The 13,792-nt window shown below is 46.8% G+C and overlaps 25 non-coding genes and 4 pseudogenes across 25 annotated transcripts; all 29 read left to right on the top strand.

Moving 5' to 3' along the window:
* The first annotated feature begins 181 nt into the window (after positions 1-181).
* LOC148792693 (5S ribosomal RNA) lies at positions 182-300 on the top strand. Its single transcript, XR_016069443.1, has one exon. It is a non-coding gene; the product is annotated as a 5S ribosomal RNA (ribosomal RNA).
* A 355-nt stretch (positions 301-655) lies between these two features.
* Positions 656-774, top strand: LOC148792692 (5S ribosomal RNA). The gene has a single exon (XR_016070284.1). It is a non-coding gene; the product is annotated as a 5S ribosomal RNA (ribosomal RNA).
* Positions 775-1,129: 355 nt separating this feature from the next.
* LOC148792691 (5S ribosomal RNA) lies at positions 1,130-1,248 on the top strand. Its single transcript, XR_016073049.1, has one exon. It is a non-coding gene; the product is annotated as a 5S ribosomal RNA (ribosomal RNA).
* A 355-nt stretch (positions 1,249-1,603) lies between these two features.
* On the top strand, positions 1,604-1,722 carry LOC148792690 (5S ribosomal RNA). The gene has a single exon (XR_016070283.1). It is a non-coding gene; the product is annotated as a 5S ribosomal RNA (ribosomal RNA).
* Positions 1,723-2,077: 355 nt separating this feature from the next.
* On the top strand, positions 2,078-2,196 carry LOC148792689 (5S ribosomal RNA; annotated as a pseudogene).
* A 355-nt stretch (positions 2,197-2,551) lies between these two features.
* Positions 2,552-2,670, top strand: LOC148792688 (5S ribosomal RNA). The gene has a single exon (XR_016073531.1). It is a non-coding gene; the product is annotated as a 5S ribosomal RNA (ribosomal RNA).
* Positions 2,671-3,025: 355 nt separating this feature from the next.
* On the top strand, positions 3,026-3,144 carry LOC148792687 (5S ribosomal RNA). Its single transcript, XR_016075010.1, has one exon. It is a non-coding gene; the product is annotated as a 5S ribosomal RNA (ribosomal RNA).
* A 354-nt stretch (positions 3,145-3,498) lies between these two features.
* On the top strand, positions 3,499-3,617 carry LOC148792686 (5S ribosomal RNA). The gene has a single exon (XR_016074924.1). It is a non-coding gene; the product is annotated as a 5S ribosomal RNA (ribosomal RNA).
* A 355-nt stretch (positions 3,618-3,972) lies between these two features.
* LOC148792685 (5S ribosomal RNA) lies at positions 3,973-4,091 on the top strand. The gene has a single exon (XR_016070111.1). It is a non-coding gene; the product is annotated as a 5S ribosomal RNA (ribosomal RNA).
* Positions 4,092-4,441: 350 nt separating this feature from the next.
* LOC148792684 (5S ribosomal RNA) lies at positions 4,442-4,560 on the top strand. The gene has a single exon (XR_016070390.1). It is a non-coding gene; the product is annotated as a 5S ribosomal RNA (ribosomal RNA).
* A 355-nt stretch (positions 4,561-4,915) lies between these two features.
* On the top strand, positions 4,916-5,034 carry LOC148792683 (5S ribosomal RNA; annotated as a pseudogene).
* Positions 5,035-5,389: 355 nt separating this feature from the next.
* LOC148792682 (5S ribosomal RNA) lies at positions 5,390-5,508 on the top strand. The gene has a single exon (XR_016075299.1). It is a non-coding gene; the product is annotated as a 5S ribosomal RNA (ribosomal RNA).
* A 355-nt stretch (positions 5,509-5,863) lies between these two features.
* Positions 5,864-5,982, top strand: LOC148792681 (5S ribosomal RNA). Its single transcript, XR_016072039.1, has one exon. It is a non-coding gene; the product is annotated as a 5S ribosomal RNA (ribosomal RNA).
* A 355-nt stretch (positions 5,983-6,337) lies between these two features.
* On the top strand, positions 6,338-6,456 carry LOC148792680 (5S ribosomal RNA). Its single transcript, XR_016070282.1, has one exon. It is a non-coding gene; the product is annotated as a 5S ribosomal RNA (ribosomal RNA).
* A 355-nt stretch (positions 6,457-6,811) lies between these two features.
* On the top strand, positions 6,812-6,930 carry LOC148792679 (5S ribosomal RNA). Its single transcript, XR_016074950.1, has one exon. It is a non-coding gene; the product is annotated as a 5S ribosomal RNA (ribosomal RNA).
* A 355-nt stretch (positions 6,931-7,285) lies between these two features.
* LOC148792678 (5S ribosomal RNA) lies at positions 7,286-7,404 on the top strand. Its single transcript, XR_016071653.1, has one exon. It is a non-coding gene; the product is annotated as a 5S ribosomal RNA (ribosomal RNA).
* A 355-nt stretch (positions 7,405-7,759) lies between these two features.
* Positions 7,760-7,878, top strand: LOC148792677 (5S ribosomal RNA). Its single transcript, XR_016068930.1, has one exon. It is a non-coding gene; the product is annotated as a 5S ribosomal RNA (ribosomal RNA).
* Positions 7,879-8,232: 354 nt separating this feature from the next.
* Positions 8,233-8,351, top strand: LOC148792676 (5S ribosomal RNA). Its single transcript, XR_016074923.1, has one exon. It is a non-coding gene; the product is annotated as a 5S ribosomal RNA (ribosomal RNA).
* Positions 8,352-8,706: 355 nt separating this feature from the next.
* Positions 8,707-8,825, top strand: LOC148792675 (5S ribosomal RNA). Its single transcript, XR_016069996.1, has one exon. It is a non-coding gene; the product is annotated as a 5S ribosomal RNA (ribosomal RNA).
* A 350-nt stretch (positions 8,826-9,175) lies between these two features.
* Positions 9,176-9,294, top strand: LOC148792674 (5S ribosomal RNA). Its single transcript, XR_016074388.1, has one exon. It is a non-coding gene; the product is annotated as a 5S ribosomal RNA (ribosomal RNA).
* Positions 9,295-9,593: 299 nt separating this feature from the next.
* LOC148792673 (5S ribosomal RNA) lies at positions 9,594-9,712 on the top strand. Its single transcript, XR_016075221.1, has one exon. It is a non-coding gene; the product is annotated as a 5S ribosomal RNA (ribosomal RNA).
* Positions 9,713-10,067: 355 nt separating this feature from the next.
* On the top strand, positions 10,068-10,186 carry LOC148792672 (5S ribosomal RNA). Its single transcript, XR_016071776.1, has one exon. It is a non-coding gene; the product is annotated as a 5S ribosomal RNA (ribosomal RNA).
* A 355-nt stretch (positions 10,187-10,541) lies between these two features.
* LOC148792671 (5S ribosomal RNA) lies at positions 10,542-10,660 on the top strand. The gene has a single exon (XR_016069152.1). It is a non-coding gene; the product is annotated as a 5S ribosomal RNA (ribosomal RNA).
* A 355-nt stretch (positions 10,661-11,015) lies between these two features.
* LOC148792670 (5S ribosomal RNA) lies at positions 11,016-11,134 on the top strand. The gene has a single exon (XR_016073467.1). It is a non-coding gene; the product is annotated as a 5S ribosomal RNA (ribosomal RNA).
* Positions 11,135-11,488: 354 nt separating this feature from the next.
* On the top strand, positions 11,489-11,607 carry LOC148792669 (5S ribosomal RNA). Its single transcript, XR_016070052.1, has one exon. It is a non-coding gene; the product is annotated as a 5S ribosomal RNA (ribosomal RNA).
* A 354-nt stretch (positions 11,608-11,961) lies between these two features.
* LOC148792668 (5S ribosomal RNA) lies at positions 11,962-12,080 on the top strand. The gene has a single exon (XR_016074794.1). It is a non-coding gene; the product is annotated as a 5S ribosomal RNA (ribosomal RNA).
* A 355-nt stretch (positions 12,081-12,435) lies between these two features.
* On the top strand, positions 12,436-12,554 carry LOC148792667 (5S ribosomal RNA). The gene has a single exon (XR_016069795.1). It is a non-coding gene; the product is annotated as a 5S ribosomal RNA (ribosomal RNA).
* Positions 12,555-12,909: 355 nt separating this feature from the next.
* LOC148792666 (5S ribosomal RNA) lies at positions 12,910-13,028 on the top strand (annotated as a pseudogene).
* Positions 13,029-13,383: 355 nt separating this feature from the next.
* LOC148792665 (5S ribosomal RNA) lies at positions 13,384-13,502 on the top strand (annotated as a pseudogene).
* Positions 13,503-13,792: the final 290 nt, after the last annotated feature.

Raw genomic sequence — 13,792 nt, 5'->3', positions numbered from 1 at the left:
GCGATAGTATTGCATCTATCCGGGGGTGCAGCAGATCTAAAAAGCAAACACTCCGCTCACGTAGGAGCTTGTGCACGGTTACCAAGGGAGGAAGGCTGCATACACACTTTTTTCAAATCTAAAACAATTAATGGAGGGGAGCAAGATAGTGCATAAAGATCTAAGCGAGCAAGAATTAAACGGGTGCGATCAAACCAGCACTAATGCACCGGATCCCATCAGAACTCCGAAGTTAAGCGTGCTTGGGCGAGAGTAGAACTAGGCTGGGTGACCTCCTGGGAAGTCCTCGTGTTGCACCCCAATTTTATTAATATTTTATTTCGATATCGTATTTGCAAATTCCAATTGTCGTTTCGGCGAGACAAACGCAAACAACGCGCCGGATACTCGGACCATTTGCGGCACGATCGTCATAACTGAATGGGAACCGTGCAAAAACCGGGCTTTTGGCATTCGTCGTGCATTGTGGGCCCCGCGATAGTATTGCATCTATCCGGGGGTGCGGCAGATCTGAAAAACAAACACTCTGCCAACGTAGGAGCTTGTGCACGGTTACCTAGGGAGGAAGGCTGCATACACAGTTTTTTCAAATCTAAAATAATTAACGGAGGGGAGCAAGATAGTGCATAAAGATCTAAGCGAGCATGAATTAAACGGGTGCGATCATACCAGCACTAATGCACCGTATCCCATCAGAACTCTGAAGTTAAGTGTGTTTGGGCGAGAGTAGTACTAGGATGGGTGACCTCCTGGGAAGTCCTCGTGTTGCACCCCAATTTTATTAATATTTTATTTCGATATCGTATTTGCAAATTCCAATTGTCGTTTCAGCGAGACAAACGCAAACAACGCGCCGGATACTCGGACCATTTGCGGCACGATCGTCATTACTGAATGGGAACCGTGCAAAAACCGGGCTTTTGGCATTCGTCGTGCATTGTGGGCCCCGCGATAGTATTGCATCTATCCGGGGGTGCGACAGATCTGAAAAGCAAACACTCTGCTCACGTAGGAGTTTGTGCACGGTTACCAAGGGAGGATGGCTGCATACACACTTTTTTCAAGTCTAAAACAATTAATGGAGGGGAGCAAGATAGTGCATAAAAATCTAAGCGAGCATTAATTAAATGGGGGCGATCATACCAGCACTAATGCACCGGATCCCATCAGAACTCCGAAGTCAAGCGTGCTTGGGCGAGAGTAGTACTAGGATGGGTGACCTCCTGGGAAGTCCTCGTGTTGCACCCCAATTTTATTAATATTTTATTTCGATATCGTATTTGCAAATTCCAATTGTCGTTTCGGCGAGACAAACGCAAACAACGCGCCGGATACTCGGACCATTTGCGGCACGATCGTCATAATTGAATGGGAACCGTGCAAAAACCGGGCTTTTGGCATTCGTCGTGCATTGTGGGCCCCGCGATAGTATTGCATCTATCCGGGGGTGCGGCAGATCTGAAAAACAAACACTCTGCCAACGTAGGAGCTTGTGCACGGTTACCAAGGGAGGAAGGCCGCATACACAGTTTTTTCAAATCTAAAATAATTAATGGAGGGGAGCAAGATAGTGCATAAAGATCTAAGCGAGCATGAATTAAACGGGTGCGATCATACCAGCACTAATGCACCGTATCCCATCAGAACTCTGAAGTTAAGTGTGTTTGGGCGAGAGTAGTACTAGGATGGGTGACCTCCTGGGAAGTCCTCGTGTTGCACCCCAATTTTATTAATATTTTATTTCGATATCGTATTTGCAAATTCCAATTGTCGTTTCGGCGAGACAAACGCAAACAACGCGCCGGATACTCGGACCATTTGCGGCACGATCGTCATTACTGAATGGGAACCGTGCAAAAACCGGGCTTTTGGCATTCGTCGTGCATTGTGGGCCCCGCGATAGTATTGCATCTATCCGGGGGTGCGGCAGATCTGAAAAACAAACACTCTGCTCACGTAGGAGCTTGTGCACGGTTACCAAGGGAGGAAGACTGCATACACACTTTTTTCAAATCTAAAACAATTAATGGAGGGGAGCAAGATAGTGCATAAAGATCTAAGCGAGGATTAATTAAATGGGTGCGATCATACCAGCACTAATGCACCGGATCCCATCAGAACTCCAAAGTTAAGCGCGCTTGGGCGAGAGTAGTACTAGGATGGGTGACCTCCTGGGAAGTCCTCATGTTGCACCTAAATTTTATTAATATTTTATTTCGATATCGTGTTTGCAAATTCCATTTGTCGTTTCGGCGAGACAAACACAAACAACGCGTCGGATACTCGTACCATTTGCGGCACGATCGTCATTACTGAATGGGAACAGTGCAAGAACTCGGCTTTTGGCATTCGACGTGCATTGTGGGCCCCGCGATAGTATTGCATTTATCCGGTGGTACGGTAGATCTGAAAAGCAAACACTCCGCTCACATAGGAGCTTGTGCACGGTTACCAAGGGAGGAAGGATGCATACACACTTTTTTCAAGTCTAAAACAATTAATGGAGGGGAGCAAGATAGTGCATAAAGATCTAAGCGAGCATTAATTAAATGGGTGCGATCATACCAGCACTAATGCACTGGATCCCATCAGAACTCCGAAGTTAAGCGTGCTTGGGCGAGAGTAGTACTAGGATGGCTGACCTCCTGGGAAGTCCTCGTGTTGCACCCCAATTTTATTAATATTTTATTTCGATATCGTGTTTGCAAATTCCATTTGTCGTTTCGGCGAGACAAACGCAAACAACGCGTCGGATACTCGGACCATTTTCGGCACGATCGTCATTACTGAATGGGAACGGTGCAAGAACCGGGCTTTTGGCATTCGTCATGCATTGTGGGCCCCGCGATAGTATTGCATCTATCCGGGGGTGCAGCAGATCTAAAAAGCAAACACTCCGCTCACGTAGGAGCTTGTGCGCGGTTACCAAGGGAGGAAGGCTGCATACACAGTTTTTTCAAGTCTAAAACAATTAATGGAGGGGAGCAAGATAGTGCATAAAGATCTAAGCGAGCAAGAATTAAACGGGTGCGATCATACCAGCACTAATGCACCGGATCCCATCAGAACTCCGAAGTTAAGCGTGCTTGGGCGAGAGTAGAACTAGGCTGGGTGACCTCCTGGGAAGTCCTCGTGTTGCACCCCAATTTTATTAATATTTTATTTTGATTTGTATTTGCAAATTGCATTTGTTGTTTCGGCGAGACAACTGGAAACAACGCGTCGGATACTCGGACCACTTGCGGGACGATCGTCATTACTGAATGGGAACGGTGCAAGAACAGGGCTTTCGGCATTCGTCTAGCATTGTGGGCCCCGTGATAGTATTGCATCTATCCGGGGGTGCGGCAGATCTGAAAAACAAACACTCTACTCACGTAGGAGCTTCTGCACGGTTACCAAGGGAGGAAGGCTGCATACACAGTTTTTTCAAGTCTAAAACAATTAATGGAGGGGAGCAAGATAATGCATAAAGATCTAAGCGAGCATGAATTAAACGGCTGCGATCATACCAGCACTAATGCACCGGATCCCATCAGAACTCCGAAGTTAAGTGTGTTTGGGCGAGAGTAGTACTAGGATGGGTGACCTCCTGGGAAGTCCTCGTGTTGCACCCCAATTTTATTAATATTTTATTTCGATATCGTATTTGCAAATTCCAATTGTCGTTTCGGCGAGACAAACGCAAACAACGCGCCGGATACTCGGACCATTTGCGGCACGATCGTCATAACTGTATGGGAACCGTCAAAAAACCGGGCTTTTGCCATTCGTCGTGCATTGTGGGCCCCGCGATAGTATTGCATCTATCCGGGGGTGCGGCAGATCTGAAAAGCAAACACTCTGCTCACGTAGGAGCTTGTGCACGGTTACCAAGGGAGGAAGGCTGCATACACAGTTTTTTCAAATCTAAAATAATTAATGGAGGGGAGCAAGATAGAGCATAAAGATCTAAGCGAGCATGAATTAAACGGGTGCGATCATACCAGCACTAATGCACCGTATCCCATCAGAACTCTGAAGTTAAGTGTGTTTGGGCGAGAGTAGTACTAGGATGGGTGACCTCTTGGGAAGTCCACGTGTTGCACCCCAATTTTATTAATATTTTATTTCGATATCGTATTTGCAAATTCCAATTGTCGTTTCGGCGAGACAAACGTAAACAACGTGCCGGATACTCGGACCATTTGCGGCACGATCGTCATTACTGAATGGGAACCGTGCAAAAACCGGGCTTTTGGCATTCGTCGTGCATTGTGGGCCCCGCGATAGTATTGCATCTATCCGGGGGTGCGGCAGATCTGAAAAGCAAACACTCTGCTCACGTAGGAGTTTGTGCACGGTTACCAAGGGAGGAAGGCTGCATACACACTTTAGTCTAAAACAATTAATTGAGGGGAGCAAGATAGTGCATAAAGATCTAAGCGAGCATTAATTAAATGGGGGCGATCATACCAGCACTAATGCACCGGATCCCATCAGAACTCTGAAGTCATGCGTGCTTGGGCGAGAGTAGTACTAGGATGGGTGACCTCCTGGGAAGTCCTCGTGTTGCACCCCAATTTTATTAATATTTTATTTCGATATCGTATTTGCAAATTCCAATTGTCGTTTCGGCGAGACAAACGCAAACAACGCGCCGGATACTCGGACCATTTGCGGCACGATCGTCATTACTGAATGGGAACCGTGCAAAAACTGGGCTTTTGGCATTCGTCGTGCATTGTGGGCCCCGCGATAGTATTGCATCTATCCGGGGGTGCGGCAGATCTGAAAAGCAAACACTCTGCTCACGTAGGAGCTTGTGCACGGTTACCAAGGGAGGAAGGCTGCATACACACTTTTTTCAAATCTAAAACAATTAATGGAGGGGAGCGAAATAGTGCATAAAGATCTAAGCGAGCATTAATTAAATGGGTGCGATCATACCAGCACTAATGCACCGGATCCCATCAGAACTCCGAAGTTTAGCGTGCTTGGGCAAGAGTAGTACTAGGATGGGTGACCTCCTGGGAAGTCCTCATGTTGCATCTCAATTTTATTAATATTTTATTTCGATATCGTGTTTGCAAATTCCATTTGTCGTTTCGGCGAGACAAACGCAAACAACGCGTCGGATACTCGTACCATTTGCGGCACGATCGTCATTACTGAATGGGAACAGTGCAAAAACTCGGCTTTTGGCATTCGTCGTGCATTGTGGGCCCCGCGATAGTATTGCATTTATCCGGGGGTACGGTAGATCTGAAAAGCAAACACTCCGCTCACGTAGGAGCTTGTGCACGGTTACCAACGGAGGAAGGATGCATACACACTTTTTTCAAGTCTAAAACAATTAATGGAGGGGAGCAAGATAGTGCATAAAGATCTAAGCGAGCATTAATTAAATGGGTACGATCATACCAGCACTAATGCACCGGATCCCATCAGAACTCCGAAGTTAAGCATGCTTGGGCGAGAGTAGTACTAGGATGGGTGACCTCCTGGGAAGTCCTCGTGTTGCACCCCAATTTTATTAATATTTTATTTCGATATCGTGTTTGCAAATTCCATTTGTCGTTTCGGCGAGACAAACGCAAACAACGCGTCGGATACTCGGACCATTTGCGGCCCGATCGTCATTACTGAATGGAAACGGTGCAAGAACCGGGCTTTTGGCATTCGTCATGCATTGTGGGCCCCGCGATAGTATTGCATCTATACGGGGGTGCGGCAGATCTAAAAAGCAAACACTCCGCTCACGTACGAGCTTGTGCACGGTTACCAAGGGAGGAAGGCTGCATACACAGTTTTTTCAAGTCTAAAATAATTAATGGAGGGGAGCAAGATAGTGCATAAAGATCTAAGCGAGCAAGAATTAAACGGGTGCGATCATACCAGCACTAATGCACCGGATCCCATCAGAACTCCGGAGTTAAGCGTGCTTGGGCGAGAGTAGTACTAGGCTGGGTGACCTCCTGGGAAGTCCTCGTGTTGCACCCCAATTTTATTAATATTTTATTTCGATATCGTATTTGCAAATTCCAATTGTCGTTTCGGCGAGACAAACGCAAACAACGCGCCGGATACTCGGACCATTTGCGGCACGATCGTCATAACTGAATGGGAACCGTGCAAAAACCGGGCTTTTGGCATTCGTCGTGCATTGTGGGCCCCGCGATAGTATTGCATCTATCCGGGGGTGCGGCAGATCTGAAAAACAAACACTCTGCCAACGTAGGAGCTTGTGCACGGTTACCAAGGGAGGAAGGCCGCATACACAGTTTTTTCAAATCTAAAATAATTAATGGAGGGGAGCAAGATAGTGCATAAAGATCTAAGCGAGCATGAATTAAACGGGTGCGATCATACCAGCACTAATGCACCGTATCCCATCAGAACTCTGAAGTTAAGTGTGTTTGGGCGAGAGTAGTACTAGGATGGGTGACCTCCTGGGAAGTCCTCGTGTTGCACCCCAATTTTATTAATATTTTATTTCGATATCGTATTTGCAAATTCCAATTGTCGTTTCGGCGAGACAAACGCAAACAACGCGCCGGATACTCGGACCATTTGCGGCACGATCGTCATTACTGAATGGGAACCGTGCAAAAACCGGGCTTTTGGCATTCGTCGTGCATTGTGGGCCCCGCGATAGTATTGCATCTATCCGGGGGCGCGGCAGATCTGAAAAACAAACACTCTGCTCACGTAGGAGCTTGTGCACGGTTACCAAGGGAGGAAGGCTGCATACACACTTTTTTCAAATCTAAAACAATTAATGGAGGGGAGCAAGATAGTGCATAAAGATCTAAGCGAGCATTAATTAAATGGGTGCGATCATACCAGCACTAATGCACCGGATCCCATCAGAACTCCGAAGTTAAGCGTGCTTGGGCGAGAGTAGTACTAGGATGGGTGACCTCCTGGGAAGTCCTCATGTTGCACCTAAATTTTATTAATATTTTATTTCGATATCGTGTTCGCAAATTCCATTTGTCGTTTCGGCGAGACAAACACAAACAACGCATCGGATACTCGTACCATTTGCGGCACGATCGTCATTACTGAATGGGAATAGTGCAAGAACTCGGCTTTTGGCATTCGACGTGCATTGTGGGCCCCGCGATAGTATTGCATTTATCCGGTGGTACGGTAGATCTGAAAAGCAAACACTCCGCTCACGTAGGAGCTTGTGCACGCTTACCAAGGGAGGAAGGATGCATACACACTTTTTTCAAGTCTAAAACAATTAATGGAGGGGAGCAAGATAGTGCATAAAGATCTAAGCGAGCATTAATTAAATGGGTGCGATCACACCAGCACTAATGCACCGGATCCCATCAGAACTCCGAAGTTAAGCGTGCTTGGGCGAGAGTAGTACTAGGATGGGTGACCTCCTGGGAAGTCCTCGTGTTGCACCCCAATTTTATTAATATTTTATTTCGATATCGTGTTTGCAAATTCCATTTGTCGTTTCGGCGAGACAAACGCAAACAACGCGTCGGATACTCGGACCATTTTCGGCACGATCGTCATTACTGAATGGGAACGGTGCAAGAACCGGGCTTTTGGCATTCGTCATGCATTGTGGGCCCCGCGATAGTATTGCATCTATCCGGGGGTGCAGCAGATCTAAAAAGCAAACACTCCGCTCACGTAGGAGCTTGTGCACGGTTACCAAGGGAGGAAGGCTGCATACACAGTTTTTTCAAGTCTAAAACAATTAATGGAGGGGAGCAAGATAGTGCATAAAGATCTAAGCGAGCAAGAATTAAACGGGTGCGATCATACCAGCACTAATGCACCGGATCCCATCAGAACTCCGAAGTTAAGCGTGCTTGGGCGAGAGTAGAACTAGGCTGGGTGACCTCCTGTGAAGTCCTCGTGTTGCACCCCAATTTTATTAATATTTTATTTTGATTTGTATTTGCAAATTGCATTTGTTGTTTCGGCGAGACAACTGGAAACAACGCGTCGGATACTCGGACCACTTGCGCGACGATCGTCATTACTGAATGGGAACGGTGCAAGAACTGGGCTTTCGGCATTCGTCTAGCATTGTGGGCCCCACGATAGTATTGCATCTATCCGGAGGTGCGGCAGATCTGAAAAACAAACACTCTACTCACGTAGGAGCTTGTGCACGGTTACCAAGGGAGGAAGGCAGCATACACAGTTTTTTCAAGTATAAAACAATTAATGGAGGGGAGCAAGATAATGCATAAAGATCTAAGCGAGCATGAATTAAACGGCTGCGATCATACCAGCACTAATGCACCGGATCCCATCAGAACTCCGAAGTTAAGTGTGTTTGGGCGAGAGTAGTACTAGGATGGGTGACCTCCTGGGAAGTCCTCGTGTTGCACCCCAATTTTATTAATATTTTATTTCGATATCGTATTTGCAAATTCCAATTGTCGTTTCGGCGAGACAAACGCAAACAACGCGCCGGATACTCGGACCATTTGCGGCACGATCGTCATAACTGAATGGGAACCGTGCAAAAACCGGGCTTTTGCCATTCGTCGTGCATTGTGGGCCCCGCGATAGTATTGCATCTATCCGGGGGTGCGGCAGATCTGAAAAACAAACACTCTGCTCACGTAGGAGCTTGTGCACGGTTACCAAGGGAGGAAGGCTGCATACACAGTTTTTTCAAATCTAAAATAATTAATGGAGGGGAGCAAGATAGTGCATAAAGATCTAAGCGAGCATGAATTAAACGGGTGCGATCATACCAGCACTAATGCACCGTATCCCATCAGAACTCTGAAGTTAAGTGTGTTTGGGCGAGAGTAGTACTAGGATGGGTGACCTCCTGGGAAGTCCACGTGTTGCACCCCAATTTTATTAATATTTTATTTCGATATCGTATTTGCAAATTCCAATTGTCGTTTCGGCGAGACAAACGTAAACAACGTGCCGGATACTCGGACCATTTGCGGCACGATCGTCATTACTGAATGGGAACCGTGCAAAAACCGGGCTTTTGGCATTCGTCGTGCATTGTGGGCCCCGCGATAGTATTGCATCTATCCGGGGGTGCGGCAGATCTGAAAAGCAAACACTCTGCTCACGTAGGAGTTTGTGCACGGTTACCAAGGGAGGAAGGCTGCATACACACTTTAGTCTAAAACAATTAATGGAGGGGAGCAAGATAGTGCATAAAGATCTAAGCGAGCATTAATTAAATGGGGGCGATCATACCAGCACAAATGCACCGGATCCCATCAGAACTCCGAAGTCAAGCGTGCTTGGGCGAGAGTAGTACTAGGATGGGTGACCTCCTGGGAAGTCCTCGTGTTGCACCCCAATTTTATTAATATTTTATTTCGATATCGTATTTGCAAATTCCAGTTGTCGTTTCGGCGAGACAAACGCAAACAACGCGCCGGATACTCGGACCATTTGCGGCACGATCGTCATTACTGAATGGGAACCGTGCAAAAACTGGGGTGCGGCAGATCTGAAAAGCAAACACTCTGCTCACGTAGGAGCTTGTGCACGGTTACCAAGGTAGGAAGGCTGCATACACACTTTTTTCAAATCTAAAACAATTAATGGAGGGGAGCAAGATAGTGCATAAAGATCTAAGCGAGCATTAATTAAATGGGTGCGATCATACCAGCACTAATGCACCGGATCCCATCAGAACTCCGAAGTTAAGCGTGCTTGGGCGAGAGTAGTACTAGGATGGGTGACCTCCTGGGAAGTCCTCATGTTGCATCTCAATTTTATTAATATTTTATTTCGATATCGTGTTTGCAAATTCCATTTGTCGTTTCGGCGAGACAAACGCAAACAACGCGTCGGATACTCGTACCATTTGCGGCACGATCGTCATTACTGAATGGGAACAGTGCAAGAACTCAGCTTTTGGCATTCGTCGTGAATTGTGGGCCCCGCGATAGTATTGCATTTATCCGGGGGTACGGTAGATCTGAAAAGCAAACACTCATCTCACGTAGGAGCTTGTGCACGGTTACCAAGGGAGGAAGGATGCATACACACTTTTTTCAAGTCTAAAACAATTAATGGAGGGGAGCAAGATAGTGCATAAAGATCTAAGCGAGCATTAATTAAATGGGTGCGATCATACCAGCACTAATGCACCGGATCCCATCAGAACTCCGAAGTTAAGCGTGCTTGGGCGAGAGTAGTACTAGGATGGGTGACCTCCTAGGAAGTCCTCGTGTTGCACCCCAATTTTATTAATATTTTATTTCGATATCGTGTTTGCAAATTCCATTTGTCGTTTCGGCGAGACAAACGCAAACAACGCGTCGGATACTCGGACCATTTGCGGCCCGATCGTCATTACTGAATGGGAACGGTGCAAAAACCGGGCTTTTGGCATTCGTCATGCATTGTGGGCCCCGCGATAGTATTGCATCTATCCGGGGGTGCGGCAGATCTAAAAAGCAAACACTCCGCTCACGTAGGAGCTTGTGCACGGTTACCAAGGGAGGAAGGCTGCAGACACAGTTTTTTCAAGTCTAATACAATTAATGGAGGGGAGCAAGATAGTGCATAAAGATCTAAGCGAGCATGAATTAAACGGGTGCGATCATACCAGCACTAATGCACCGTATCCCATCAGAACTCCGAAGTTAAGTGTGTTTGGGCGAGAGTAGTACTAGGATGGGTGACCTCCTGGGAAGTCCTCGTGTTGCACCCCAATTTTATTAATATTTTATTTCGATATCGTGTTTGCAAATTCCATTTGTCGTTTCGGCGAGACAAACGCAAACAACGCGTCGGATACTCGGACCATTTGCGGCCCGATCGTCATTACTGAATGGGAACGGTGCAAGAACCGGGCTTTTGGCATTCGTCATGCATTGTGGGCCCCGCGATAGTATTGCATCTATACGGGGGTGCGGCAGATCTAAAAAGCAAACACTCCGCTCACGTAGGAGCTTGTGCACGGTTACCAAGGGAGGAAGGCTGCATACACAGTTTTTTCAAGTCTAAAATAATTAATGGAGGGGAGCAAGATAGTGCATAAAGATCTAAGCGAGCAAGAATTAAACGGGTGCGATCATACCAGCACTAATGCACCGGATCCCATCAGAACTCCGGAGTTAAGCGTGCTTGGGCGAGAGTAGTACTAGGCTGGGTGACCTGCTGGGAAGTCCTCGTGTTGCACCCCAATTTTATTAATATTTTATTTTGATTTGTATTTGCAAATTGCATTTGTTGTTTCGGCGAGACAACTGGAGACAACGCGTCGGATACTCGGACCACTTGCGGGACGATCGTCATTACTGAATGGGAACGGTGCAAGAACTGGGCTTTCGGCATTCGTCTTGCATTGAGGGCCCCGCGATAGTATTGCATTTATCCGGGGGTGCGGCAGATCTGAAAAGCAAACACTCTGATCACGTAGGAGCTTGTGCATGATAACCAAGGGAGGAAGGCGGCATGCACACTTTTTTCAAATCTAAAACAATTAATGGAGGGGAGCAAGATAGTGCATAAAGATCTAAGCGAGCAAGAATTTAACGGGTGCGGTCATACCACCACTAATGCACCGGATCCCATCAGAACTTCGAAGTTAAGCGTGCTTGGGTGAGAGTAGTACTAGGATGGGTGACCTCCTGGGAAGTCCTCGTGTTGCACCCCAATTTTATTAATATTTTATTTTGATTTGTATTTGCAAATTGCATTTGTTGTTTCGGCGAGACAACTGGAAACAAAGCGTCGGATATTCGGACCCCTTGCGGGACGATCGTCATTACTGAATGGGAACGGTGCAAGAACAGGGCTTTCGGCATTCGTCTAGCATTGTGGGCCCCGCGAAAGTATTGCATCTATCCGGGGGTGCGGAAGATCTGAAAAACAAACACTCTACTCACGTAGGAGCTTGTGCACAGTTACCAAGGGAGGAAGGCTGCATACACAGTTTTTTCAAGTCTAAAACAATTAATGGAGGGGAGCAAGATAATGCATAAAGATCTAAGCGAGCATGAATTAAACGGGTGCGATCATACCAGCACTAATGCACCGGATCCCATTAGAACTCCAAAGTTAAGTGTGTTTGGGCGAGAGTAGTACTAGGATGGGTGACCTCCTGGGAAGTTCTCGTGTTGCACCCCAATTTTATTAATATTTTATTTCGATATCGTATTTGCAAATTCCAATTGTCGTTTCGGCGAGACAAACGCAAACAGCGCACCGGATACTCGGACCATTTGCGGCACGATCGTCATTACTGAATGGGAACCGTGCAAAAACCGGGCTTTTGGCATTCGTCGTGCATTGTGGGCCCCGCGATAGTATTGCATCTATCCGTGGGTGCGGCAGATCTGAAAAACAAACACTCTGCTCACGTAGGAGCTTGTGCACGGTTACCAAGGGAGGAAGGCTGCATACACAGTTTTTTCAAGTCTAAAACAATTAATGGAGGGGAGCAAGATAGTGCATAAAGATCTAAGCGAGCATGAATTAAACGGGTGCGATCATACCAGCACTAATGCACCGTATCCCATCAGAACTCCGAAGTTAAGTGTGTTTGGGCGAGAGTAGTACTAGAATGGGTGACCTCCTGGGAAGTCCTCGTGTTGCACCCCAATTTTATTAATATTTTATTTCGATATCGTATTTGCAAATTCCAATTGTCGTTTCGGCGAGACAAACGCAAACAACGCGCCGGATACTCGGACCATTTGCGGCACGATCGTCATTACTGAATGGGAACCGTGCAAAAACCGGGCTTTTGGCATTTGTCGTGCATTGTGGGCCCCGCGATAGTATTGCATCTATCCGGGGGTGCGGCAGATCTGAAAAGCAAACACTCTGCTCACGTAGGAGCTTGTGCACGGTTACCAACGGAGGAAGGCTGCATACACAGTTTTTTCAAGTCTAAAACAATTAATGGAGGGGAGCAAGATACTGCATAAAGATCTAAACGAGCATGAATTAAACGGGTGCGATCATACTAGCACTAATGCACCGTATCCCATCAGAACTCCGAAATTAAGTGTGTTTGGGCGAGAGTAGTACTAGGATTGGTGACCTCCTGGGAAGTCCTCGTGTTGCACCCCAATTTTATTAATATTTTATTTCGATATCGTATTTGCAAATTCTAATTGTCGTTTCGGCGAGACAAACGCAAACAACGCGCCGGATACTCGGACCATTTGCGGCACGATCGTCATTACTGAATGGGAACCGTGCAAAAATCGGGCTTTTGGCATTCGTCGTGCATTGTGGGCCCCGCGATAGTATTGCATCTATCCGGGGGTGCGGCAGATCTGAAAAGCAAACACTCTGCTCACGTAGGAGCTAGTGCACGGTTACCAAAGGAGGAAGGCTGCATACACAGTTTTTTCAAATCTAAAACAATTAATGGAGGGGAGCAAGATAGTGCATAAAGATCTAAGCGAGCATTAATTAAACGGGTTTGATCATACCAGCACTAATGCACCAGATCCCATCAGAACTCCGAAGTTAAGCGTGCTTGGGCGAGAGTAGTATTTGGATGGGTGACCTCCTGGGAAGTCCTCGTGTTGCACTCCAATTTTATTAATATTTTATTTTGATTTGTATTTGCAAATTCCATTTGTTGTTTCGGCGAGACAACTGGAAACAACGCGTCGGATACTCGGACCACATGCGGGACGATCGTCATTACTGAATGGGAACGGTGCAAGAACCGGGCTTTCGGCATTCGTCTTGCATTGAGGGCCCCGCGATAGTGTTGCATCTATCCGGGGGTGCGGTAGATCTGAAAAGCAAACACACCGCTCACGTAGGAACTTGTGCACGGTTACCAAGGGAGGAAGGCTGCATACACACTTTTTTCAAG

The sequence above is a fragment of the Nelumbo nucifera genome, chromosome 4 (assembly GCF_055504915.1).
Source record: "Nelumbo nucifera cultivar China Antique chromosome 4, China Antique-T2T, whole genome shotgun sequence".
NCBI classification, from domain to species: domain Eukaryota; kingdom Viridiplantae; phylum Streptophyta; class Magnoliopsida; order Proteales; family Nelumbonaceae; genus Nelumbo; species Nelumbo nucifera.
This window is presented reverse-complemented; position numbering and strand designations above follow the sequence as displayed.